Source organism: Halichoerus grypus, chromosome 5, assembly GCF_964656455.1.
Source record: "Halichoerus grypus chromosome 5, mHalGry1.hap1.1, whole genome shotgun sequence".
In the NCBI taxonomy this organism is placed as follows: domain Eukaryota; kingdom Metazoa; phylum Chordata; class Mammalia; order Carnivora; family Phocidae; genus Halichoerus; species Halichoerus grypus.
Window position 1 is genome coordinate 235303 of NC_135716.1, and position 27103 is coordinate 262405.

Consider the following 27103-nt stretch of genomic DNA (forward strand, 5'->3'; position numbering starts at 1 on the left):
TTTTGGATCATTTCTATCTCTAACATATTTTTCCATACTTTAATTTTATCCATTATATAAATACTTTCACCTATGTTTGGCAGGAGGTGGGGAAGGAGAATGGAAACACACTAGTAGGTCTACATCTTTTTCTGGGAAACTTTCATTCACCCTCTCACTTCCTAGCTTACACTTACCTAGAATGGTGAAGGGCAAAGGATTATGGGGCAGTCTTTGGCCACCTCCTAGAAGCCCTGAAAATAGGTGTTTGCACCTTTCTAGGATATGTGGACATGTAATATCTGCTGTCCTTAGCCAAAATACTGACATCCTATTGTGTTACATGCAGATGACAAACAAAGTCACATCCTCTGAGCCCAAACTTGCACATCCAGTGCTCCCATCAATAAAAGCAACTCAGACTCAACATGTTGGACTGGATGATCCTCACAGGGCAACCAGATGACAACAGAAAAAAGTACACTGGAGTCAGCAACCAGTGACCTAAAAGCGATGTGTTCCACGGAATTGGAGGACGAGAAGAGAAGGAGATAAAAGGTGCAGGCAGGCCTTTCGAGCAGCACAGTCAGCAGGGAGTCTGAGGGGGATGTGGGGTTAAAGGAGTCTTTTTTTTTTTTTTCTTTTGTAATGAAAAATATCAGAGTGTATTTGTATGCTCATGGAAATAATTAAATAGAGAAAGACAAACATGATTAAGAGAGGAGATAGCGAAGCAGAATCTTTGAGAATTCAAGAGGGAGTGGGTTCCAGCTTACCAGGGGAGGGGCCGCCTTAGGTAGGAGCAGGGAAATAATGCTTGCACATTATCAGGAGGGAAGGTGAAGGGCAGGGGATGGACGTGTGTGGTCCTTTGGGTTTGGTGATAAGAAGAGTTTTGGTCCATCTGGGTGGCTCAGCTAGAGAGGCCTGAGAAGTTCTGTTGGTCACTTGGAGAGTGAGAGACTTACCCTACTGGAGAAAATCACAATATTGCAAGGAAGTGTGAAGTACTCATCTTAAGTTTCAGGTGAAGCCAGCCAGCCTGGTTGTGTGAGGTTCCTGCAGCGGTCATGATGGGGCATGGCTGAGGTCACCCGCGGTGGGTTTTCTCAGGTGCCCACGGTGGAGAGGGAGCTTAGAAGCAAGCAGCGGAGACCACCTGCCCAGGGTATGGGTGTGCAGTGTGCGGACGGCCCAAACGGGGGCTGCGAGCGCGGCGAGCTAGTCCCGGCCCGCGCGCTCCCGAGAAGCACGCCAGCAGGGGCTTCGGCCGTGGGGGCAGCCCCGGGAAGAGCAGCCGAGGACGTCCGGGGGAGCGTGCAGCCCTCCGCGGTTCCTTGCGGGCGGGATGCAGGGCGTGGCCACGGGCTGCGCCGTGTGGGGTTCCGTGTGCTGCTGTGGGAGTTTCAGGCTGTTTAGCTTCCAAATGGAGTCAAGTACAACTTTCAGAAATGGATAGAGGTAATAATGGTTTCTAAAAGCTTGAAGAACAAGTAGACGCGTTAGAAGCTGCTGAAGAGAGCGCTCGTGAGATGAGGCTGAGCAACGCCAAGCGGTAAGAATGACAGCGAAATGATGGGAAAAAATAGACTGTCCAACCTGATTAACAAAGTATGAGAGAGACTACGAGAACGGGAACCAATATTTTAAGAGATAATGGCCGATAACTTTCCAGAATCCAGGAAAAGGGAAATCTGAGATTCAGGGGTAAGTGACACCAAATCCACACTGGGACGTCTGAAACGGTAACTGCACCAGCGGAGGGCGATGAGGAGCTCCAGGGCGATGGGATAGGAGAGGTCGGCCCGGGTGCGGACCGAGGGACGGGAAGGAGAGCTTCGGCGGCACCTGCGGCGTGGACGCCCGGCTCGGCCAGCCCCACCCCCGGGGTTCTCAGAGACCGCGCGCGGTCCCGCGCCCGCCTTGTGGGCGGAGCCCCCAGGACCGCGCTCCCGGCTCCCGGCAGGCCGCGCGCTCCGTGGGCCGGATTCCGGCTCCCGGCATGCCACACGCCGGCGCACGCGCACCGGGTTCTTGGTGGCGCCCCCTGGCGGCGGGAGCGGCGAGGGGCGGGGCCGGGGCCGGAGGCGGGGGGTTGCGCTGGTGACGGGAGGACGCGCGGCTGCGGCGCACTGGGCTGGCGGCGGCAGCGGCGGCAGCGGCGCAGGACGCGGACGGAGCGGGCTGCTGCTGCTGCTGCTGCGGCGGCGGCCGCGGGAGAGCCGCAGAGAGCTTGGGCGCGGCGCGCGGGCCGACATGAGGGGCTGTGGTGGCGCGGCCCGCGAGCAGCCGGCGGGTGAGAGCGCGGGCGGTGGGCGGTGCGGGCCAGGAAGATGGCGGAGAGGCCGGCTCTGCGGCCCCCGCCCGGCCTCGAGGAGGTCCCCGGGCCGGCCGTGCGGAGATCCGTGCCCGCGGGGATCGAGGGGGCGGACGGGGCCGCAGCGGGGGCGGGGCGGGGAGGGCGCGTGGGTGTGCCGGACTGGGCGGGGGCACGGGGCGCAAGGGGCCAAGGCCGCGCGGGGGCAGGGTGTGAGGTGGGTGTGAATGTGCCTGGCCCGAGGGTGGGCGTGCGTGCGAGTGTGCCCGGCCATGGGTGAGTGTGGGTGTGAGTGTACCTGGCTCAAGGGTGACTGTGAGGATGCCCCGCTGAGGGTGCGCGTGAGTGTCCGCGGCCGTGGGTGGGTGGGTGTGAGTGTGCCCGGCCCGAAGGCGGGCGTGAGTGGAGTGCAAGGGCTGAGTGTGGGGCGTCGGCGCGGTTTGCAGGGCTCGGTCAGGGCGGGGTGCGGGGGCGCTTTGTCCGCGCGCGGGGAGTCCGGACGCGCGTCTCTGGGTCGGGCCGTGGCCGCAAGGCCTCGCGGACCTGGCCTCTGCAGCACCGCGGGCTGGGGCGCTCCGGGGCGCAGCCCTCCGGGAGCTGGAATTCCCTCTGCTGCTTCCCGGTTGCGGGAGTGGTGTGGGTGGAGACAGTGTTCCGTGCCGAGGGCCGCGAGTGAGGCCGGCTGTGCATCTTGTGGGTCAGGACGTCTTTTATTTTAAAATGTGCAACGGGCTGCGAGGCCGCGGCAGCTGTGGGTGTGTTACGTGCTGCTCCCACCAGCAGCTGCTGTGGGCGCTGCGCAACCTTCAACAGCAAAAATGCAGCGCCCTCCCCCCCACCCCACCCCGGCCTCCGTTCGGTGTGGTTGGGTTTAGCCAAACCTCCAGTGACCTCTGCAGAAACCTACAGTTGCAAGGCTTCGTGTTCCTCCCCTGGCGTAGACAATAGGAGATTTGTCTTTGAAGCTAGTGAGGGGAATTAAACCCTGTGGGTCCAGGGTGCCTCTGTAAACAGCAGGTGGTTCCCGGTCAGCGGCTCCCCTTTCACAATGAGCTAGGTGTGTTTCTCCTCGCTGGGGGAGGGGAAGGAGATTTGATAGGAGGTGTGACTGTAAAACAGGGAGACTCGTTTCATAAGGCGTCCTGGGCGCAGACTTGGTGACCCTCAAAGGCTTGCTCGCTGAATGAGCAGAGGCCAGTCGGTCTCTCTGCACGTTGTCTAGTGAGCTGTCTTGCCAAGAAGCTGGAGAACAGAGTGAAGAGGGCGGGTCCCGGAGCCAGACTGCCTGCCTTTGAGTCCTGACTCCTCTGCTTATGGCTTTGTACTCTGTGCCTTTGGTTTCTCACCTGTAAAATGGGACACCAGTAATATTGGCTTCCTAGGGTTGCTTGTGAGGACTCAGTGAGTGAACACTCAAACATCGTGTCAGGTGCAGTGTAAGTGTTAGGGGTCACCACTGCCAGATCTGGTTTCCAGGGCCCCCGCCGCTTGTCTGCTGGCTCTGCAGTTTTCTACCAGAGTCACCGTCCTGGGTTTACATTAACTTCAAGTCTTTGATTCTATTTTCTTACACAAGCAAGCTGGGATCATATATGGAAAAACCAAGTCTTTTTATAAAGGTAAATGAGGAACAGATCTTATGTACTTAGATACATTATATATCAAGAAAGCTGCTAATGAGCCACTCTAGAATCCTGTAGTACTTATTGTCCTTGGGGTTAGGTAGGATTGTTGCAGACAGCAATGAGATTTAGAGCAGTTCTTGGGTAATTCTCCAAATTAAACCACTGAAGCTATTGTTGTTATACTTCACTTAACAGTGTTATCCTTGGAATAGGAAAGATAAGTTATCAACAAACTTAAATGATGGTGAAGACATAAGCAACAGACTGAGAACTTGGAATTACCAGTTCTGTAACATGCTGTCTTGCTAAGCTGTGGGAAGAAATAAGATTTAACTTGCTTCAGAGCAAAGCAGGAAGAGTCCTCATTTTCCAAGGAGATGATTCTCTTTCTCAGATCTAGGGAGAGTATCTTAGACTTACCCTAGATAACTACATCTCATCTCCTTTAAATCTGTGACACTAAGACTTGGGGGTAATCCTTCTCCTTTAAAGTAGAGTCTTTGGGCATTTGTGGAGTTTAAGGTGAGAAGGTTTAATGTTCAGAACAGATGGTGATGAAACAGCTTATGTGAGCAAAATTTAAAATATCTAAAGATAGATTTAAAAATGTCCATCCCAGCCTTTTCTCCTGCATGTGTGCTGGGGTGGGCTGCCCCCCCCCCCAAGGGAAAAAAAAGAGCCTGCCTCATGCTCTGTCTGGATGGTCTCACCCAGGGCAAGGGTGCCATCCAGACTTCTTCCCTCAGCCTCAGACTTTGCAGCCAGCCTTCGGATGCAAAAGCCCTTTAGGCTTCTCAGACTCTATTTCTGACCTCAGCCCTTTGGTGCCTTAGGACCATCATCTGGTTGTTTGCTACCTGGAAGAGCTTGGTGCCCTGGGTCCTCCCCCAGCTACATCTGTTCGCTGCAGATCCTGCTCATTGTACCTCCTGAGTAGTTACCAAATTTATCCTTCCTCAAATTTATGGTCCAGGGCCTGTGCCCTTTTGCATTACAGCTGTGCCTTCTGGGTGGGCTCCCTCCCTTCTGTCTTCCACATAGCTGCTCAGGTGGTGTAGTGCAGAGCAGTGGTTCTCACCCAGAGGTCATTCATCTGGAGAAGTTTTTGGTTGTTCCAACTTGGAGGGGGTGGGTGCTACTGGCACTGGAAGTGTGGAGGCTGGGGATGCTGCTCAGCATCCTGTGATGTACCGGACAGTCCCACGGCCACTATGCCACGCTTAAGAGCAGGCCCAGAGCATGTCCAGCTGGTTGCTCCCCTGCCCTGCACTCCTCCCTGGCCTCACATGCCCCTTAGACCGCTCTTTCTTTCCTGTGTGCTTGACTAGCACTCTGCTCTCCGGTGACACCAGCCAAGCCCTTGGTACAAAGGCCAAGCCCTGCTCCATGTTCCCCGCTCCCCCCAAAACAAGCAGAGCTTGAGTGGCCCCTTCATCTCCTTTACCCTCAATGGGGCTTGCCCCAGGAGGATCCTGTCCTGATCCCTCCCTTCCCACAGCAACTTCTGCGCCCCACGGTGTTCTGAGCCGTGCCTTTGGTCACTGCACAAACGAGAGTTGTCTCGCCTCTGCACCGGGAGGTCTTTGAGGGCAAAAGAGACCTTTGTATTCTCAGTGTCTGTTTGCAACATTTTCTTAGGGCATTGACCTCAGTAGAGATGTTGGATTTGGGTAGGTTTCACCCCAGAGGAGGATTAACACAGCAGTGGGAGCAGCTCCCTTATTTGTTTCCTCCATTTTGGCTGCTTACAACTACCCAGGGCCTCTCTTGTCTCTTGCTTTCTTAAGTATAATTTTTTATTCTCACAGATTCTCTTTATTTTTGCTTCCTAAAGGGTTAAAAAAATTTCTTTTGGAATACAACATAGTCACATTCACAGTTGGAGAACAGTGCACTGTGTGGCTTCTGTCCTGTTTTTACCCCAGGAGCCTGGTTCCCCGGAGGCACATACCGTATCTCCTTCTAGAAATACTTTGTAAGCAATTTCTTTTTTTCCTACCCTTTTCAAAAAGTTCCTGAACCTTGCCTTTTTTTAACTAAATATGTTTGGGAAGTCATCCCATATCAGTGCATTTCCTAGTTCATTCCTTTTCATGGCTGCGTTCGTGTTTGGCTCTCTAGAGGTGCTGTGATTTATCTAACTAGGCCCTACTGCTGAATACTGTGCTTTGTGCGGTTACAAATAGGTTTGCAGGTACAGAGTTTGGTGATGTGAGAATGTGCCTGTAGGGCCTATCCCTGGAAATAGCACTTCTTTCCTTAATCACTATTTATTCCATTAGATCAGGTTTTGCTCTTGCTTTTTCATGTCTTTAACTCTGCACTTCCTTTGGTCATTTATTTCTCCCAATTACCTATATCTTAAATAATATGGTATGATCAGATTAAATGAGTTTCTCAGTTGGTAATTGGCTTATTTTTCGTGTGTTTTTATGGGTAAGAGTGACTAGAACACCTTCACGCAAGCACCTGGACACAGATGTTCACAGCAGCAGCTATTCATGATAGCCAAAAACTGGAAACAACCCACATGTCCATCAACACATGAATGGATAAACAAAATATGGTCTGGCCATGCAATGGAATATTATTTGGCAATAAAAATAAATGAAGTACTGATTCATGCCACAACATGGGTGGATCTTGAAACATTGTGCTAAGTGAAAGAAGCCAGACACAGAAGTCCACATGCTGTATGATTTCATTTGTATGAAGTGTCCCGAATAGGCAAATCCATAGGTAGAAAGTAGATTAGTGTTTACCAGAGCCTGGGGGTTACAGATGAGAGATACGGGGTTATTTGGGGGATAAGGAAAGTAACCTGTAAATGCCTGTGGAGAAGGCTGTGCATGTCTGTGAATATATTAATATCAGTAGATTGTACGCTTTAAATGGGTGAATTGTATGGTATGTGAATTATATCTCAATGAAGTTGTTACACACAAGGGTGACTAGGATTTTTCAGGCGGGAGCATTCCAGGGTGGGAGCCCCCAGAGAATCTTGGTGTAGACACAGTCCTAGGGTTGTGGGGAGCAGTCCAGTGGGCAGCACGGGGAGTGATAAATCCCTGATGGGTGTCTGAGCTGCCTGGCACAGCTGGAGCAGCTCTGGGCTTTGACTCAATCCCTGACCAGTACAACTGATCACAGATAACTTGCTTAACATCTAAGCCTGGGCTTTTGTGTGCAGATTAGATGATGTCTGTCCTGCTGCAGCATGACTGAGTCCTGGAGGGTCCTGTAAATTACTGAGTGTTCTATGTGTATAAGGTTTTAAAAAATTCGTTTTGGGGCGCCTGGGTGGCTCAGTCGTTAAGCATCTGCCTTCGGCTCAGGTCATGGTCCCAGGGTCCTGGGATCCAGCCCCACATCGGGCTCCCTGCTCAGCGGGAAGCCTGCTTCTCCCTCTCCCCACTCCCCCTGCTTGTGTTCCCTTTCTCTCTGTGTCTCTCTGTCAAATGAATAAATAAAATCTTTAAAAATAAATAAATAAATAAATAAATAAATAAATAAATAAAATTTTTAAAAAAAGAAAAGAAAAAATTCATTTTAACACCAAGAGGCTGATGAGTCAGCAGAGCCCGTTTTCTGTCCTCGGGTACACTGGCTGAAGACAAGCCAGACCCCAAGTGTTCTGGCTGCAGGGTTAACCAGTCACCCCAGCTTGAAACCCTCACTGACAGCCAGGCCTGAAAGCCCTCATCTGGCTTCTGGTGTTCCAGCTGATGTTCCTTTTTGACTGTGTGTCTTTGTCTATCTTGCTTCCTCTCTTGGTCTTTTCCCCCCCCCCACATTCACATAACTTTTTTATAGTGTATTATTAAGAATTACTCTAGTTTATTATTATTGTTGTTAATCTCTTACTGTGCCCAGTTTATGGATTAAACTTTATCACAGGTATGTATGTATAGGAAAAAACATGGTATATGTAGAGTTGGGTATTATCTGGGGTTTCAGACATCTGCTGGGGGTCTGGAGCATGTCTCCGTGGATAAGGGCGGATGCCTGTAACCCTTCCAGTGGTACAGTGACCACCACGCATCATCCCAAGCCCTTTGCATGTATCAGTTCCCCCGTCCTCACAGCAGTCCACCGAGGCCCTCCTCATCACCCCCATTTTACAGATGACAAAACTGGATGTACCCCTTCCAGTCAGCAGACTGGGCACGAGTATCTCTCTTGGTCTTTTCTTGGAGATCCGAGAGGCCCCAGCACTAATCGGAGTGGCTGATGCTTCCTCCATGGTTGAGCTTTATAGTAATACTGTCCCTAAGATGCTGCAGGTGGTTTTCTGTTATAGTCCCTTCAACCATCCCCTGGGATTTCTGTGGTGGCCAGCATGTTCTTCCTTGCAGTTAGGATTGTGATGAAGCATATACAATATAAATTTCCCCAATCTACAGTTCTCACATTATTTGTGCATCAGATTGCATATGTCACTAATAAAGGTGAAGCAGCTTCTGGACTCTGTTGTTTTTCTGTTTAATTGTGGTGTTGGCCGTTATATTTTGTATTCACAGTTCAGCTATGCTATTAAGATTCCTATTTCTTCCAACTCTGGGAAGCCCAAGAAGTAGCCTCTGGTTCCTAAAAGCTGGAAGGGAGTAACACTGTGGGTCCCAGGATCTTTGTTCGCAGGGATGTTTGGAAACCACAGGTGGCTGTCTAGGAACAGTGTGGGCCTTCCTGCCCATGGCCACTGGGGCCCAGGATGGGCATTGCTGGCAGGTAGACCCCTTCTCCATTGGTTTGTCAAGACTTGACATCTGGTTTTGTGTCTGCCAGGCCCACCCACGTTTATCCTGCTCCGGGTCTCTCCTGTCAGCTGCTGCGTGCCAGCCACTTTGTCAGTCAGGCGCCCCAGATGGAGACAGACCAGACTCCTGGTAGGGGACACGTGGGCCTGGACTGTGATAACCTCATGTCGACAGCAGTGCTGGAGGCGAGTGTGGGGTCTTTGGGAGACCCCTTCGGTGGCTGCTCGCCTAGCCTGGTGTGAACAGCGTTTAGGTAGGCTTTCTGGAAGAAAGGGTGTCTCATCTAGAAAGGAGGGGACTCTGCGACCGTGCCTTCGAGGGTATTAACCGGGCACAGGAACAGTGCCCCTCAGGTGGAAGGGGCAGCACGAGGCAGGGAACCTCAGGTGCGTGGGGAGTGTTCTGTGGCTGGGCAGAGCAGCAGGCCAGCCAGTGAGGGCATGTTTGCAAAGCTGAGAGCTCAGAGTACCTCCTGAAGGGGTACCCCGTCATCTAGAGTCCCACCTGCCATAGTCAGGATGCAGGTAAGTCCAGCAAGGGGTTTTGCAAGAGTCTTTTTTAGCTCTGGCTTTACCCATTCACTTCCTTTCCAGAACATGTCAGACTTAAAAGCAGATATTATGTACCTTTGATCCATTCTAATGTATTTTGCGTGATAAAATCACTTGTGAGAGTTGGACGACGTGCCTATTGGTGACACTGCACAGCTGGCTGAGAAATGCTGTGGGGCAGGGGCTCCATCAGGGCCCCTCTGAGCCTGGTGTGGTGGCCCTTATGGAGGACAAGACACATGACATGGGCATCATTTCATATTAACTATGAAGTCCCTAAAGAATGCCAACGTTAAGAATTGACAAACCAGGGGTGCCTGGTGAGCTCTGTCGGTGCAGCACGTGACTCTTGATCTCGGGGTTGTGAGTTCAAGCCCCACATTGGATGTAGAAATTACTTAAAAATAAAATCTTCAAAAAATTTTTTTACAAACTGGAATTGGCATGCATTCAGTATGTAGAGGACCCCAGTGGGTATTTGGAGAAGCTTGGCTGCCCCAACGCTTCACAGCCCTCCACACTTCCTCCTGAGTGTGAGACAGGTGGGTGGTCACGGTCTCTGGTGTGGCAGGAAGGAGCACTAACTGGCAGCAGTGTTGGAATTGGGAGGGGTGGTCGTGCCTCTCCCTTCATCCATTCCACCAGGGCTGGTAATGCCAGGGTGAGGCCCCTGCCTCCTAAAGCTCAGAGTCCAGTGCAGGGAACAGGCATGCATTTGACAACTGCAGGGTGTCCCCTGAAGGATGGGGGGGGTGGGACTCTGAGAGCAAACCTAGGGCACCCTGTTCAGATGATGGGTCAGGGAAAACACCTCTGGGAGTGAAATCGAGTTTGAGGCCACAGCATGGATGGAGAGTGGGGAGGAGGATCAGCTCATGTGGCACCCTCGGGGCAGCAGGGCCCCCTGGATTGGGAGTCTGGAGTAGGTTAGGAGATGTGGCAAGGCAGGCAGCCAACCAGACCCCACCAACTAAAGGAGATGTTGAAAGACTGACCTGAACAGCTAGTCTTTCCAAAGCATCACCCTGGCTGTCCATCAGGAGTGAATTGGAGGAGAAAAAATACAGAAACAGGTTCAGGTGAGTGAATGTGGGGTGGAGGCTGGGAGGGCAGCAGAGGTGTCGAGTTGATTGGGCTTGATGGGTTAGATGTGGAGGGTGATAGGAGGGATTGACATGGGCCACTGGTCTCTGCTGCCGCTGTTCTTCTAGGTGTGTGGTAGCACATAGCAGGATTTCACTCTTTTTGTGGCTGGATAATCCATTCTATGACTCTACCACATTTTGTTTTTCCGTTCACCTGTTATGGACATTTGAGTTGTTTCCACTTTTCGGCTAGTATGAATAATGCTGCAGTTTGTACATGTTTGTGAACAAATGTCTGTACGTATTTGAGAACCAGTGTTTGGACATATGTTTTCATTTCTTTGGGGTATTTACCTAGGGGTGAAATTGCTGCATCTTACAGTAGCTCTAGGTTTATTTTTCAAGTGCCAAAGTGGATATACTAGTTTACATTCCTGCCACCAGCGTGTAAAGGTTCTGGTTTTTCCACGTCCTCTCCAACAGTTGTTATTGTATGTCTTTTCTTTTAATTTCTATTTATTTTTTTAAAAGATTTTATTTATTTGACAGAGAGAGAGGGAGAGAGAAAGCAAGTGCACAGGCAGGTGGAGCGGCAGGCAGAGGGAGAGAGAGAAGCAGGCTCCCCGCTGAGCCGGGAGCCTGATGGCGGGGCTCGATCCCAGGCTGAGATCATGACCTGAGCGGAAATCAAGAGTCAGACGCTTACCACTTAACCCTCTGAGCCAACCAGCCGCCCCTGTGTGTCTTTTCATTGTAGCCAACCTAGTGGGTGTGAAGTAGTATCTCGTTGTGGTTTTGATTTGCATTTCTCTGATAGCTAATGATGTTGAGTATCTTTTCATGTGCTTATTGGCAATTTATGTGTCAGCTTTGGAGAAATGTCTATTCAGATCCTTTGCTAATTTTTTTAAAAAGATTTTATTTATTTGAGAGAGAGTGCGTGCGTGCACAAGCAGGGAGAGGGGCAGAGGGACAAGTCCCACTGAAAGTCTGCCAACAGGCTCAATCCCAGGACCCTGAGATCATGACCTGAGCCGAAGTCAGATTCTTAACGAACTGAGCCACCCAGGTGCCCCCTTTTGCTTGTTTTTTATTTTTTTTAATAGGGTTATTTATCTTTTTGTTACTGTGCTATAAGTGTTCTTTATATATTCTGGATACAAGTCCCTGATCAGATCCATGATTTGCAAATGTATTCTCCCATTCAGTGGTTGTCTTTTCACTTTCTTGTTGGTATTGTTAGCAGTGCAAAAGTTTTAAATTTTGATGAATTCCAATTTACTTTTTCTTTTGTTGCTTGTATTTTGGTGTTGTAGCTAAAAAACCAATACCTAATCCAAAGTCATGAAGATTTACTCCTGTGTTGTGTTCTAAGAATTTTATAGTTAATTTTTGTGTAAGGTATGAAGTAAAGGTCCAGCTTCGTTCTTTCGCTGTGGATATCCAGTTATCCCAGCACCATTTGTTGAAAAGACAGCTCATTCTTTCCCTATTGAATCAGCTTGGCACCCTTGTCAGAGATCACTTGTCTGTAAATTTGGGGGTTTATTTCTTGACTCTTAACTCTGTTCCGTTGGTCTGTCTGTACTTACGCAAGTACCATCCTGTCTTGATTACTGTAGTTTTGTAGTAAGTATTGAAGTCAGAAAGTGTGAGTCTTCAGCTTGATCTTCCTTTTCAAGATTGTTTTGGGTTTTTTTTCTGGGTCCCTTGAACTTCCATATGAATTTCATGTTCAGCCTGTCAGTTTCTGCAAAAAAGAAAGCTCGATTTTGATAAGGATCTGTTGAGTCTGTAGATCAGTTTGGAGTGTTTGCCATTTTAACAATGTTAAGAGGAACATTACATGAATGTGGGATATCTTACCCTTAGGTCTTTAATTTCTTTCAACAGTATTGTGTAGTTTTCAGTGTATAAGTCTTGCATTTCTTTTGTTAAATTTATTACTAAATACTTCATTCTTTTAAAAGTTATTATAAATGGAATTGCTTTGTTAATTGTATTTTCAGGTTTTTCATTGCTAATGAGTCTTCCAATTTTTTTTTTTTCTATTTGAACAAATGTTCAAAACTTAAAAGGTATTAAAGAGTGCAGAGTGAAAAGGCTCTCCCACCCTCACCCTTCTGCTACCCAGGTTCCCTTCCTGAAGGCAGCTGCTACCTCGCAGTCTCGTTTGTCCCTCCAGCAGGGGTAGTCAGTGCATGGATAAGTAATGCATATACATGCTCTCCTTTGCCCTGCTGGGTTGATAGTTCTAAATAAGCGATAAAAATTATATACTTAAAAACTTTTAGTGCATTTATTTTACAAAAGTCTTTCTGAAAACAACGGTGAGTGAACAAATTCCATCCTCTAGTTTGTCGGTTTTCAGGGGACTGACAATTCACTAGCTTTTTTGAGTTCTGGGAGTAGGTTAAAAAAAAAAAATTCAAAAAGGCTACAAATGTGATTTCTTCTGATGCACCTAGCTGGCGTTTTCAGCTTGCTCAGTGGTTTGAACATTGCCCATGTAAGAAGCTGTTACTGACAAGTCTAGGAAAAATATTTTTAAAAGATTTATTTATTTATTTAATATATATGTAGAGAGAGAGGGAGAGAAGCAGACTTGTCACCAAGTGGGGAGTCTGGGGAGCCCGATGCAGGCCTGATCCCATGACCCTGAGATCATGACCTGAGCCAAAACCAAGAGTTGGATGCTCAACTGACTGAGCCACACAGGCGCCCCTAGGAAAAAAATATATATGTATTTTTAAAAGATTTTATTTATTTATTTGACAGAGAGATAGAGCAAAGTAGGCAGAGTGGCAGGCAGAGGCAGAGGGAGAAGCAGACTCCCCACTCAGCGGGGAGCCTGACGCGGGACTCAATCCTAGGACCTGGGATCGTGACCTGAGCCAAAGGCAGACACTTAACCGACTGAGCCACCCAGGCGCCTGGAAAAATATTTTTTAAGCTACATGTTACCTGTTATCATTGTTGTAATTTGATGCTTATGTTCTAGCTACTGTTCTGAACACATTCTGTGCTTTGTATAATTTATGCATCTGAACCATCCGTGGTGGGTGCTCTTGGTTCCACTTAACAGACTAGGAAACTGAATCCAGCAGGTTACATAGGTGGTAGGCAGAGCTGGTGTGCAAGTCCAGGTGTCTTGACTCCAGAATTTTCCTTCTTAACCATAAAGGTATACTTCCATTCATGTTGTGTGGCTTCCCTGATCTCAGGGTGTGAACACAGTACTTACTGAACTATGTCTGGATGCTGTTGTAGGTGCTGGGACACTGCAGTGAGGAACATGGGTCAGTCCTTGCCCTCAGGGACGCAGTAGCAAGCAGCACATGTAAACAGGTGACTCCGTCCTGTGTCAGTGCCACAGAGAAGGGGGGTGGCCAGGGAGACTCAGAGCTGGGGTGCAAGCCTCCTTAGGGGTCAGGTGGGCCTCATTCGCAGACGATGAATCTGAGCAGAGTTGGAGCAGGTGACAGAGGTAAATCGCATGTGGGGGAAGAAGGATTCCAGGCTAAGAGCATAGCCAGCACAGAGGCCTGAGGGGGTCGGAGGGAGCCTGCCAGGAAGGCCGGGCCAGAGTGTGTGGAGGGGAGCAGGGGAGGGGAGCAAAGAGGGAGGAGCCTGTGGGGAGTTTGGAGCAGTTGAGCACAGACTGTTGGGGACCAGGGAGGAGGTGAGGAGACTGGGTAGGAGCACCCGATCGCAACAAGCCAGGCATGAGGCGGCAACAGTGGTGGTGATAGGATCTTGGAATCTGGCGCGGTATATGTATATTTTGGAGATATATTTTTGTAATTAATCATTTTTGTCTTCTTTATTGAGGTTCTGGACATGTTTTGAGGTTAACCACTAAGATTTCCTGGTGGAATCACAGGGGGCAGCTCAGGAGTTTAGTTTGGGTGTGCTACATTTGGGAGTTTGACCCCGGAGGAAAATCATAGGCATGGAGATGCGGTGCAGGTGTTGAGCTTGGGGAGCCCTGAGGGGGGAGGAGTGCAGGTGGGACAAGTGAAGGGAAGATATTGGGGAGGAGGGGGTGATTGGAGTGGACAGTGGGGAGGAGGGGGTGAACAGGGTGGATAATGGGGAGGAGGGGGTGATCCAGGTGGACAGTGGGGAGGAGGGGGTGAACAGGGTGGATAATGGGGAGGAGGAGGTGATCCAGGTGGACAGTGGGGAGGAGGGGGTGATCCAGGTAGACAGCGGGGAGGAGGAGGTGATCCAGGTGGACAGTGGGAAGGAGGAGGTGATCCAGGTGGACAGTGGGGAGGAGGGGGTGATCCAGGTGGATAATGGGGAGGAAGGAGTGGTTTTTAGTACCCTGGGCTCAAGGTCAAGGTTCTTGGTGATTTGGAAGAGCAGATTCTAGGGTTTATGTGTGGTGGGGAGCAAAGAGTGGGCTCAAGAGAAAAATGGGACAGAAGAAATTGGAGGTACTGAGTACAGACATCTTTTTTTTTTTTTTTTTAATTTTTTTTTTAAAGATTTTATTTATTTATTTGACAGAGAGAGCGAGAGAGCACAAGCAGGGAGAACAGCAGAGGGAGAGGGAGAAGCAGGCTCCCCTGCCAAGCAGGGAGCCTGATGTGGGGCTCGATCCCAGGACCCTGAGATCATGACCTGAGCCAAAGGTCTTAGACGCTTAATCATCTGAGCCACCCAGGCGCCCCTACAGGCATCTTTTTCAAAAGTTTTTGCTGCAAAGGGGCAACAGAAGGTTATTTATTCACATTTTTTAAGATGCAAGAAATTATAGCCAATTATGTGCTGATGGTCCTGACACCTTAGGAAGAAGGCTGTAGAAGAGAGACTTGTTGGGAGTGTGTTAGGGTTGCTGTGCGTGTTGGGTGGTGGTTGGCAAGAGGGCCTAGAGGTGTGGTGGTCCATGGTGGCCTGTGTAAGCCTCTTCTGATGCTTTTCTTAGAGGAGTAGGAAGCAGGCTCTCTGGTGAGGATGGGGGAGGAGCTGCTGGAGGTTTGGGAGAGGAGAAGGTGTGAAAGGGGCTCAGTCCCAGCCCCTCTCCCTCCTCTGGAGGTCAGGGGGTGGAACTCAAAGTTCTAACCCTCTGATCACTTGGTTGGTCCTCTTGGCAACCAATACCCCTCCCCTTGGGTGGGGCCCAAAAGTCACCTTCATTAATAATAAGACACCTGTTTCACCTTTGCTCTGAAGCGGTTTTTTAGGAACTGTGGATGAAGACCAAAACTACATTCTTATAAATCATTGTATCACAGCAACTTCATTTAGTAGACACTTAGGGAAAAAAAAACAAAACAGACCTCTTTCTGGCTACTGTAGGAAGATAGGGTGTGCGTGTATGTGTATATGTCACTGTGCATGTGAGCGTGTGTGTGCATCTCTGTGCATGAAGGGGCAGGATGCCTGTGTTCGAACTGGGTGCATTCTGAAGGTGAAGTTGTGAGGGCTCCCTGAAGCCTGGCTGCACTGTGGTGTCTGGAAATGGGGGGGGGTGGTGACTGGTGATCACCCCCGGGAACATTGTGAGGGACAGCAATGTTCCTCAGGTAAGATTGAGGCTTGGCAAGTGGGAAGCAAATTGAGGAGCAATTAGCAAAATGTTTTTACTGGAACAGAGTAGTGGGAAATGATTCTGGACCAAGATGGTAAGACAGGCACTCTTAAGTTGTGCTTAAGAGTGTGTCCAGGAGCACAACAATCACTAGCCGCGCATGCCTATCGAGTGCTGAAATGTGGCTTGTGGGCTGGAATAGTAAGGTTATTTAATCTGGATGAATGTAAGTGTAAATAGCCGCAGCGGCCGGGAGCAGCTGCTCTGTGCAGCTCGGTTCCAGAAGGTGCTCGTGTAAGGAGCAGCCCTTTATTTTGGGGATACCGTTTGAGGTGATGTTGGCTGGCCTTTTGGGAGATTCTCGAGTGTGGGCAGTGGGGGTGAGATGGACTGGGGGAGAGGAGGCTGAAAGCATGGAGAGCATTTTAAACAGTCAGTAATTGAATTTATCTTATGTTTTCCCTGCGTAGCATTGTTTCCCTCCAGCCTGTTTTCTTTCCAAAATGAATCCTTCAGTAGTTTTTACACTGAAGGTCTTTGAGTGCCAAAATCTGATATAACCTTGGTATTTCTTTGTGGATTATTGTTTCCAGTTATAACAAATCACCCCACAACTTAAGGGCCTGTAGCAATCGTGTATGGTCACCTGGGGCTGGGTCACCTCCAGGCTTCCTTACTTGTACCTGGAGCCAGGCTGGAGGAGGGACGGGGCCAGGTCGGAGGAGCAGCTGATGCTGGCCGTCCCCCTGTGGCCTCCGCAGCGGGCCGTCTTACTCAGCAGCTAAAGCACGTGTCGCGGGGGCGTGTGGTGGGACTGCGGTGCCTTCTGCAGCCCCGCTCAGTGGTCACGGTGTCCCTTCCTCCTTGTTGTATCCACTAGGAGGCAGTTGGTAGGGCCGGCTGTGGACAAGGCTGGTGTCCAGGAACCCTCCAGCATGTTTTCAGACTACAAGCCTTGTCTCTCTGGTAGCTTTTAGGGTGTTTAGTCCTTCACAGTCGTGAGGCTAGAGGAGGATTTATGTTTATTCTCCCTACTTTGTGCGATTGCTGGGCAGCACTGCTTCGGCTGTGTCGTCTGGGGTCCTCTGGGCTGTACGGCAGCTGCCTGGATGTCCTCTCTGGTGAGTGCCTCCCTCTGTTGCTCATGCACTCTGTCCTCGAGTTTACCTAAGTTCTCATAGTCTTTGAGGTGTTATTTTTTCCCGCATCCATTGAAGTTCCTAACCTGGCCGAGTTTAAAGTTGTTTCCAGGTTGCTGTTTTGTTTTATGAAGAACACTTCCCTCCACGCTCGCGTACATCGCCCAGAGACAGTTACGGGCTAGTAGTGGGTGACTGTAGGCTGCTGAGAGCCAACATCCTAGGTCCAGTGGGAACAGCGAGCATGGAGCTCCTGAGCACGGTGGCACTGGGGGAGAGGCATCCTTGGGGGTCTGTAACAATGAAAATGAGGACAGGTGATAGTGCTTGGCACACGGCCACCCTCAGCGTGGTGACTGTGAAATTTAACACATGGACAGACTGCTTCCCTCCCCTCCCCATACGGATGCATAATTTTCACATTTTAAGAAGGATCAGCACAAATGCTTCCAGACTCTGCTCTGTCAAGAGGGAGACAGATGAACACTGCCATCCTGGCCAGGGGTGCTGGGATGCTTTGGGCACGCCTGGTCCTGGCGATGTGCGTCCGCAGCGGCTGTGACTCGTAGGAAGCCAGGGCGTGTGTTTCCAGGGAAGGCTTTTTGAAGACGTGATGCCGTGCCCCGATCATGGGACAGTGTTCTGGGTAGGAAGGACAACACGTGCCAAGGCCCTGAGGGCCACTGTGACGGGTACTCGAGGAGCAGAACTGCGCTTGCAGTGCACACGTAGACACCAAGTCAGAGCAGTGAAGAGTGTGCCCGCCTGGCAAGTTTCCAGCCCAGGTCTCTGACCTCAGGACTGGCCTGGAAATGATGGTCCTCACGCCTAGACGGAGGCGGTGTCCCCAGGCTTCCAGGGCGGACGCCCGCCGTGTGCACTCCGTCTTGCTGGTCCCTGTCCTGGCACAGGTGTTTACAGTGTGAGGCTGACACAGGCTGCTGCTGAGCAGAGTGACGTCCTGCTCCCAGTCGAAGAGCTGGACCAGCTGGATGTTGCCTCTGCTTCCTTATCGGTGAAGTGGGGTTACCGTTGGTTCTTCGTGGAGGAGGCTCAGAGGACATGCTGTACCCAGGGCCTGTTCTGGGTCCCTGGGCAAGATGACAGCTATGACAAGGGACCTATGAGGGACAGAGTCTGATGACACGGAGTTGAGTTGTGAGGAGGGTCTAGATTATCTCCGCTGTGGCCTGGGTGCAGAGACGGCAGGTGTAGGATGGGGCTGCTGGTGGAGAGCTGAGCGTGCAGGCGGCTCCCACAGAAAAGCCAGGTGTGAAGTCGTAGATGGGGCAGGCTCGGTAGCCCCTTGCGGTGCTTGCAGAGAGAGAAGGCCTCAGATGCCAGCAGAGTGGTATGGGGTCCTGAAGTGTGCGGTGAAAGCAGGGAGGGAAGCTGCCGGGAGCCAGCGTTCGTCTGTAGGGTTTTGAACAGCTTTATCGAGGTATAATTTACATACCACAAAATTCGCCTGTTTAAAGCATGCAGTTCAGTGGTTTTAGTACATTTACAGGGCTGTGCGGCCAGCACCGTATCCAGTTCTAGAGCATCTGCGTGACCCCAAAATGATCCTGCGATTCCCGTCCCTGCTGCCAGCCAGCTAGGAACTCACCTCTCTGTGTCTGTGGACTCTTTGTTCTGGACATTTTGTGTAAGTGCGGTCACACCACATGGGACTTTTTTGCTAAAGGGTTACTTTACTGCTCGAGCATCCTGTTGTAATGATACCCACATTTTGGTTGTCCGTTCTCTGTGGGGGTGGACGGCTGGGTTTTTCAGGCTTTGGCTCTTAGGAGTAGTGTTACTATGAGTGCTCACACACCAGTCTTTGTATGAACGCCTGTTTTCATTTGTCTTGGGTACAGTCCTGGGGGTGCAATTGCTGGGTTGTGTGGTGAATTTATGTTTTAACTTTTTAAGAAACTGCCAACTTGTTTTCCAAAGAGGCTGCATCATCTTGCATGCCCACCAGCTGTGAATGGGAGCTGCCATTTCTCCACATCCCCCAACTCTTGTTATTGTCCACCTTCTTGGTCATAGCCGTCCTAGTGTGCATGAAGTCACATCACACTGTGGTTTTGATTTGCATTTTTCTGATGACCAGTGATGATGAGCATCTTTATTTGCTTTCTGGCCATTCGTATGTCTTCTTTGAGAAATGTCTATTCAGATTCTTTGCTTGGTTTTTAATCGGGTTGTTCTTCTTCTCTTTCTCCTTCTTCTCCTTCTCCTCCTCCTCCTCCTTTTTCTTCTTGTTATTGAGTTTTTTAATACATTGTGGATACAAGTTCTTCATCAGATATATGATTTGCAGGTACTTTTTTCTGTCTGTGGCTTGTCTTTTCACTGTCTTAATGATGTTAGCTGAAGCACAGTTTTGAATTTTTTTTAGGGAGAGAGCACGAGCTGGGCGGGAGTGGAGGCAAGAGGCAGAGGGAGAAGCAGACTCCCTGCTGAGCAGGGAGCCGGACACAGGGCTCCATCCCAGCACCCCAAGATCATGACCTGAGCCAAAGGCAGACACCCAACCTACTGAGCCACCAGGCATCCCCACAGTTTAGAATTTTGGTAAAGTCCATTTTGTCAGTTTTCTCTTCTGTCATAGTGCGTAGAACATCACATCTAAGAGGTCTTGGTCTTTCAGCAATATTAGCGCCAGTGGCTTGGAAGTTGTTGGGCCTGCAGAGTGGTGGTGACACAGGTGAGGGTTTTGGGATCGTGGAAGGTGAAGAAGTGGAGACCAGGGTCGTGGCACATGTGGGAAGTGCATTGGCCAGAACAAAGGGGCAGGCTCTCCAAGTCGCGGTTTTTAACATGGGGATATTAGGACGTGACTGCAATCTGAAGGGGAGGGGTAGTGGAGGGAAAGGGATAGCACGTAGGAGAGATAAGGAATGACAATAGCAGAACTTCCCGAGGAGGGGGGATGGCTCCCTGGGTCAGTTGCTGCTGTAACAAGTTAGCGCAGACTTGGCAGCTGGAGACAGCACCGAGCTGCCATTCCAGGTCTGTGCTGAGGGAGTTCAGTCCCTGAGGGGGTGGGTGGGTGTGTGGGTGAACGTGCTGAGGGACCCAGTGTTGATATTGTGACTTACAATCAATACAAGTTTGGTCTCCATAGGGTTCTGACTCACAGTTCCCAAAACCCTTGGAATCTCCTAAGCAGTAAGAGTAGTGGGAGAATCTTTTGTTACGTGTTTGGTCTTTTTGTCCTCCGTTCTTGAAATTGCCTCAGAGCCATCAAGGTGAAGTGGGCGTCTTGCATTAAGGAGGTAACTTTTGAAAGCCCCTAAAGATGGAGGCTGGTGGCCAGGGAACCAACCATGGGATCAGAGGGTTGGAACTTTCATTCTGAGCCCCTGACCAGGGGAGGGGAGAGGGGCTGGAGATGGAGTCCAGTCACCAGTGGCCAGTGACTTCATCAGTCATGCCTGCTAATGATGCCTTATTAAAAACACAAAAGGACAGGCTTTGGAGAGCTTCTGAGTTGGTGAGCCCGACGCGTCTGGGTGCCGGGAGGGTGGCACACCCCAGACTCCGTGGGGACAGAGCTGCTTTGTTTGGGACCTTGCCCTGTTTATCTCTTCATCTGACTCTTGATTCATATCCGTTGTAATAAACTGGTAATCTAGCGAGTAAACTGGTTTCCTGCATTCTGTGAGCCCCTCTAGCAAATTTGTGGAACCTGAGGAGGGCGTCATGGGAACCTCCAATTTATAGCCAGTTGGTCAGAAGCCCCAGTGACAACCTGGACTTGCAGCTGGCATCTGAAGTGGGGGCAGTCTCGTGGGACTGAGCCCTTAACCTGTGGGATCTGATGCCCACTGCAGGTTGATGGAGTCAGAGTTGAGTCAGATTTGTGGGGCACTGGTCTGCAAGAATTGGAGAGCTGCTTGGTGGTGTGGAAGACACACTGGGGAGGGCAAGGGCATTGGGCGGCTGCTGGGTCATGGTGACGCGTGGGAGGCTGTGCCCCTCCAGGCCGCAGACTGCAGCTGTGGCTGCTGGGGCGTCCCCAGGCCTCTGCTCTCCGCCACGGGCGCCTCCTGGGCCCAGCCAGCCCCTGCCTCTGGGGCCCTCGTGGAGTCAGCCTCCGTCTGTGGCGGGAGCTTGGTTCCTGGGTTCGCTTCCTAAACAAACCCTCCGAAACCTGCTTTCAGGGGAACGGACCAAGGCCATGTTTAAGGGGAAGGTGAGTGGTGCGGGTTTGGGCAGCAGTGAGGTCAGGGACCGTGCGCACGTGTGCATGGCGGAGGTCAGCTGTTCCTGTGCTGCAGGTGACGGGACCGAATGGGTGTCTGTGCCGGGCCTTTGTCCCCGTGGGTGACGGCAGAGCACCGAGGCCACGCGGTGTTTCCTCCCAGAAGGTGCCTTTGATGTGTCCCTCGGCGTCACCTCTCGTTCCTGCTGCCTGCAGGGCTGGGGACCAGTGCTCACCGCTTGGGGAGCCCCATGCCGCAGGCTAGCTCGGGGCGCCCGGGGGGCTCAGTCCGTTAAGCATCTGCCTTCCCCTTGGGTCATGATCCCAGGGTCCTGGGATAGAGTCCGGTCCCCGCAGTCCTGTGGCTAGGAACCTCCAGATACCTCCTCCCAGATTATTTCTGTGAGAGCTGTGCCCAAAGAGATCCCAGAGATAAATGACCCCTCCATAAAGGTCTCTTGAGGTGCCCACGCACATGGGCAATCTTTTAAGAACAAAGATGAAATGAAGACTTTTTCAGATAAGCCAAAATAGTGAGTTTACTATCCATAGAACTTCATTAAAGATGCTTCTAAAAGATTTGACTGCAAGAAGGAGGAAAATGATTTATTTTTTAGAAGATTTTATTTATTGGGGAGAGAGCGCATGAGCAGGGGGAGGGGCAGAAGTGGACGGAGAGAATCCTCCAGGAGACTCTGTGCTCAGTGCAGAGCCTGACATGGGACTCGATCCCACGACCCTGAGACCATGACCTGAGCCAAAATCAAGAGTTGGACACTCAACGGACTGTGCCACCCAGGCGCCCCGGGAAAATGATTTTAAAAGGAATGAGATGTGAAAAGTGATAACCGTGTCTCTAAATCCAAGTATTGCATGAAATAATGACCCTTTTTTCAGAAACAGGGAGACCGAGCAACAGCAGCATAGGTTTGCAAGGTGAAGTTGGAAGTCTCTCGGAGAGTAGAACATAGAGGTGGGAAATAGGAGAGAAGAATATTTGAAGGACCAGCCTGGGAATTCCAGCACCTGGATAACAGAAGTTTCAGAGACGGGAGAGAGGAACCACCCATGACAGAAAGTTACCAACGAAGTCAAGAAAACACTGCAGAGCCATCAGATATCCAACACAGGGTATGAAATCAGACCCATCACCCTGAAATTCTAGAACACTGAGGACAAACAGAAGACTCTCGACGCTTTCAGAGAGAGAGAAACAGGTCACTTTGGGAATCAAGAATCAGGATGACTTTGGCCTTCTTAGTAGCAATTCTGGAATTTAGAAGTCCAAGAAGCGCTGTTAAAAACTATGATGGAAGGTGATTTCCAATGAAGTGTTTTTTACCCATTGAGACTATCAAAGGCCTCAGAATTTGCCCTATTCTCCTTTCTCTGGAAATGACTGAGATGTTCTTTACCAAAACAAGGTAGTACATAGGGAAAGCTAATCCCTGGGGTGTGGACTAGCACTGTGATGTGTGACAGCTAGGTCCTCTGAACCATAGGCGTGGGCAGTTCGGTTAAAGATGGTGGTGCAGAGGGCTGGCAGGCATTATGCACAGTGCATTGTGCACTGAAGTACGGGTGAGACCTGAGGTGACCTGTGCCTGTTCTTATAGCCTTTTTGCAAATTCTCTGATGTTGTTGCCGTGCCTGCCATTTGGGAGCCTCCACATCATCTGCATCGTGTGCGGACATGAGGAGCTAGCTGGGTGGGGCTGGGCTGCAGCTCCCTGCCCCCTTCACTCAGTCTCCTGTTTCTTCCTAATGTGCCCCCACCCCCCACCCCTGCAGCGGTAACGGTGCATACCTGCCCGGGTAATCTGGCTGCAGGTCCTCCCTGTTTCCTTTGCATTTCCCAGCCCTTTCCCATATTATTGCTAATTCTCCACTAAAATCAGCTGGCGTTTTTGCAGTTTGGGGTTGGTGTGGTAGGGGTGGGGAGACAGAAGGAACTTCAGATTTTTGGTGAGCAGCCAGATGCTGGGAGAGACGGGAGAAAGGAATCAGGGGTGGTGCTGTGGGTGCAGAATGAAAAGGGAACGGGGTAAGGACAGTGTCCATGGCGGGGAGTGAGAGTGGATTTCTGGGAGAGGCTGGGGGCACTTGGATCTCCCTAGAAGGACTGGCCGCCTTTTAAATGGAAGGTTGGAAAGCTTAGCTAAGCAACAGGTGGAACAATCGTAACGTAGTCTGTCAGCCTGTCCTTAGGCTTGCTGTTCCAGGAGAGGTGGGATCGCCCTGGTTGAGTGTGGCCAGCCTCCTGGATGCAGACTCGGGGGCCTCTGTGGCTCTTGTCTGCCTGCTTCTGTGGTGTGGCTCTTTGTGTGCGCTCTGTGGCACTCACGGCAGCTCCATGTCTCTTGTCATTTTGGGGAAGTTCTCGGCTGTCATGTTTTCGGGTGTTGCTTCCGTCTTTTTGTGCACCTCCTGTTGGGGCTGTGGTGTCTTTCCATGCGTCTCTGTTTCTCTTCAGCTTTCCCTTTCTCTCTGTGCTTCTGTGTGGATCCAGTGTGTGGCCTTTCTTCCAGGGGAGCAGGGCTGTCTGTGCTGTGTCCATCCACCATTAAACTGGCTAGTGGGGCCGGCCTCCGTTTCTGTATTTTCCAGCTCTCAAATTTGCCTTTGAGCCCTTCCTTTGGATTCCATTTCTTTGGTGAAATTCTAAATCTTGTGATCTATTTTCCTGAATCCATTAGTCACAGTTACCTTAAAGCTCACAGTCTGCCCTGTGAGTCCCAGCAGCACAGCGGCGTGGCCCGGACAGGCTCCCGGCACTCGGCTCCTGCTTGCCTCCACCCTTGATGCCCAGGCCCCCTTGAGCAGGCTCCCTTTCCCCGCCATGGTCTCCTTTGCTCTTGGCCCCTTGGCTTCTGCCTGCACTGGAGCATTTCCTTGCCTTCAAATAGATTTCTTTTTTAAAGATTTTATTTTTTTATTTATTTGACAGAGAGAGAGAGAGCTAGAGAGGGAACACAAGCAGGGGGAGTGGGAACACAAGGAGAGGGAGAAGCAGGCTCCTGGCCGAGCAGGGAGCTCGATGCGGGACTCGATCCCAGGACCCTGGGATCATGACCCGAGCCGAAGGCAGGCGCTTAACGACCGAGCCACCCAGGCGCCCCTCAAATAGATTTCTTAACAAAAATTTTAGGGGCGCCTGGGTGGCACAGTCGGTTGAGCATCCAACTCTTGGTTTTGGCTCAGGTCATGATCTCAGGGTCGTGAGATTGAGCCCCCCCCCCCCAAGTCGGGCTCCTGGCTCAGCAGGGAGTCTGCTTGGGATTCCCTCTCTCCCTCTTCCGCCCCCCCCGAGCCCCCACATGCTCTCTCTCAAATAAGTAGGTCTTTGAAAAAAAATTTATTTTGCTTTTCAAGTTGTTCTCGGCAAGAGTTTTGGCCACCGAATGCTCTTCCTTCGTTGGATGGAAGGATACCGGCATCTTAAAAACTGAATGCAGGTGACTCACCTCATTTAAAACCCTCATACTATTGTTTGTTTGGTCTCAGAGTGTTGAGCAAGCGGTCTGGTTCATTATTCTGACAAGAATGGAAGTCTTCGCTCTGGAAGCATTTCCAGTAGGTGCTGCAAGTGGTTCCCCTGTGCCGGGGCAAGAGCACGACTCCCTCTCCCAGGTGCTGTCAGCTGGCACTCGGCTCAGTCTGGCCCCTCTGCTTCCAGGACGTCGCTTTTGCTTCTGTTACTGGGACTGGGCAGAAAGGAGCCTCTGATGGTCACAGTTGGTGAAATGTTTCTCGAGTTTATCTGCGGTTTTCTGGAACGTCCAGCAAGTAACTGGAAGGGACCCCCTCCGAGGCAGCAGGAGCCCCAGAGATCCCACTCATGCCGGAGGGTGTGGCCCAGGCCCTGCCGCGCCCAGCGGGATCTGCTGCCGGTGTGGCCGGCACCGTGTGCCGCTGTACGGGGCTCAAGTCCTCCTCTCTGCGTACATCCTTTTCCTAGTGTTTGTCTATCCTGCTTTCTGTTGGATAGATTAAAAGTTTTCTCTGGCGTTTGATTAACATTTTATCGCACGCTGACTCTGAATCCTCCTAATAAGGAAGTCCGTGGTCACTCAGCACCTCTGGTCTCCTTTTGGGCCTGAGAATGACTCTCGTTCACTGAATCAACTGTCATGGTTTTTTTTTTTTTTTTTTTTAAAGATTTTATTTATTTATTTGAGACAGAGAGAGAATGAGAGAGAGCACATGAGAGGGGGGAGGGTCAGAGGGAGAAGCAGACTCCCTGCCGAGCAGGGAGCCCGATGTGGGACTCGATCCAGGGACTCCAGGATCATGACCTGAGCCGAAGGCAGTCGCTTAACCAACTGAGCCACCCAGGCGCCCAACTGTCATGGTTTTGACAGGATGTCATTTTATCACTTTGACGATGTCTTAGCCAGTGGTCAGTGTCTCCGAGTGCCTTCCTGCCCACCCCCCAGGAACATTCTTCAGCAGTTAATGCTTGTGGGGCCTGTGGGTGGGCAGTCTTGCTATTGTTTCTGTGTCTGAAAAGGACTTGATTTTACTCCCATTTCTGAAATGTGATTTAGCTGACCTGAGAACTTGATGCTGCTCATCGTTCTCTCAGTTCCGTGGGAACCTCCCCACCACAGATGCAGGCCCGTTGTGGCCACTCGCGAAATGCTCTGTTTCACCAAGTGAATTGCCTCTTTGCTGGGCTCTGTTCAGCTGCGTGGGTTTATCTGTTCATGGGAATTGGCAAACTTGGCATTCAGGAATGTCTGCTGGCCTTTCAGCCAGGGGGATGGGGAAAGCACTAAGGGAGGTGGCAGGCTTATGTTCTAGAGCGCAGACTCACGGAGCGGGACAGGGTCCCCTGTGCAGGCTGCTTGGTTCTGAGTGCCGTCCGGGTGCCCTCGCCAGGGGGACAGGCCAGGCGGGGGCAGGGCAGCGTCCTGGGAGGTGGCCCCTGTCTGGCATTTTCTGTCTGGACAAGAACCAGTGAATGGAGGGTGCTGTTTAGTGTCCCCAACCCGAGGGCGCCTCTGGTGACTGTGGCTGTGGGAAGCCTCAGGACCCCCATCACTTCCATGGCCTCTGCCTTCCGCAGTCACCGTCCCCTCCACGACGTAGGCGTGTCGTTCCTGGAGAGGTTGGGGGCAGGGCCAGGTGCAGGGGTGCCCGAGGGAGGGAGGAGCAACGTGTGGGTGGGTCCACCTTGCCCCCGGCCCCGCCGTCCCGTGTGTGGGGCCGCCCCATGGACGCCAGGCGGGGGTGCCCGAGCTGGGAGTGAGGAGTGTTGCTGGGCACCAGGAGCAGATTGCAGCTTCCTGGGGCTCATTCTCCAAACAGCCCCCAGCGGGAGCCGGCACAGAGCGTCTTCTGTTCCAGGGCTTGTGTAGGAAGTTGGAATCAAGAACCTCGTCGCCCACTCATGCCTGGAACTTTCCCCGCAGTATGGGGTGGAGAGGAGCGAGCAGCTGCCCTTGGGGGTGGGGGGATGGCTGGAGGCCTGCAGTGCGATTCGGGGCGCCCCCACAACACGGTGTGCGGATGCCGGCATCTTGTCCTGTTCTGGGTATGCCCCTGCCCACCAGCCGTCTAGCTGCCCCACCCGCGGCTCTAAGCATCTGTGCAGGCTCGTCTGTGGGGCAGGGACTGGGCGGGACCTGACCCCTGAGGTGGAGGGGAGGACAGCCAAGCCCCACGTGGTTAAGGGTCCACAGGGGGCGGACGTGCGTGCAGCTGCCCAGAACTCAGCCAAGGACATCTGCTGTCCCCTCACCGTGAGTCTTCCGCACATACTCCCCGTCCCCACCGTGCTGGGGCTCTTCCAGAGGCGAGGCTGCGAGGCACCGAGTAGGAGCAGGACCCAATCGTCCAGGCTGTGGGGGGCGGCCCTGGACACACAGGCCTCGCTGGCACCCTCAGTGAGTACCAGGCACCATTTCTCCG

General features: G+C 51.4%; 1 protein-coding gene across 4 annotated transcripts in view; it reads left to right on the top strand.

Moving 5' to 3' along the window:
- Window positions 1-2094: 2094 nt before the first annotated feature.
- The window catches only part of ARHGAP39 (Rho GTPase activating protein 39), an 89531-nt gene continuing 64522 nt past the window's right edge, over window positions 2095-27103 (top strand). For all 4 annotated transcript variants that reach the window (XM_078071819.1, XM_078071822.1, XM_036105774.2 and 1 more), the window contains exon 1: window positions 2095-2275. The gene's annotated coding sequence lies outside the window, so the exon portion shown is untranslated. The remainder of the gene's footprint in view (window positions 2276-27103) is intronic.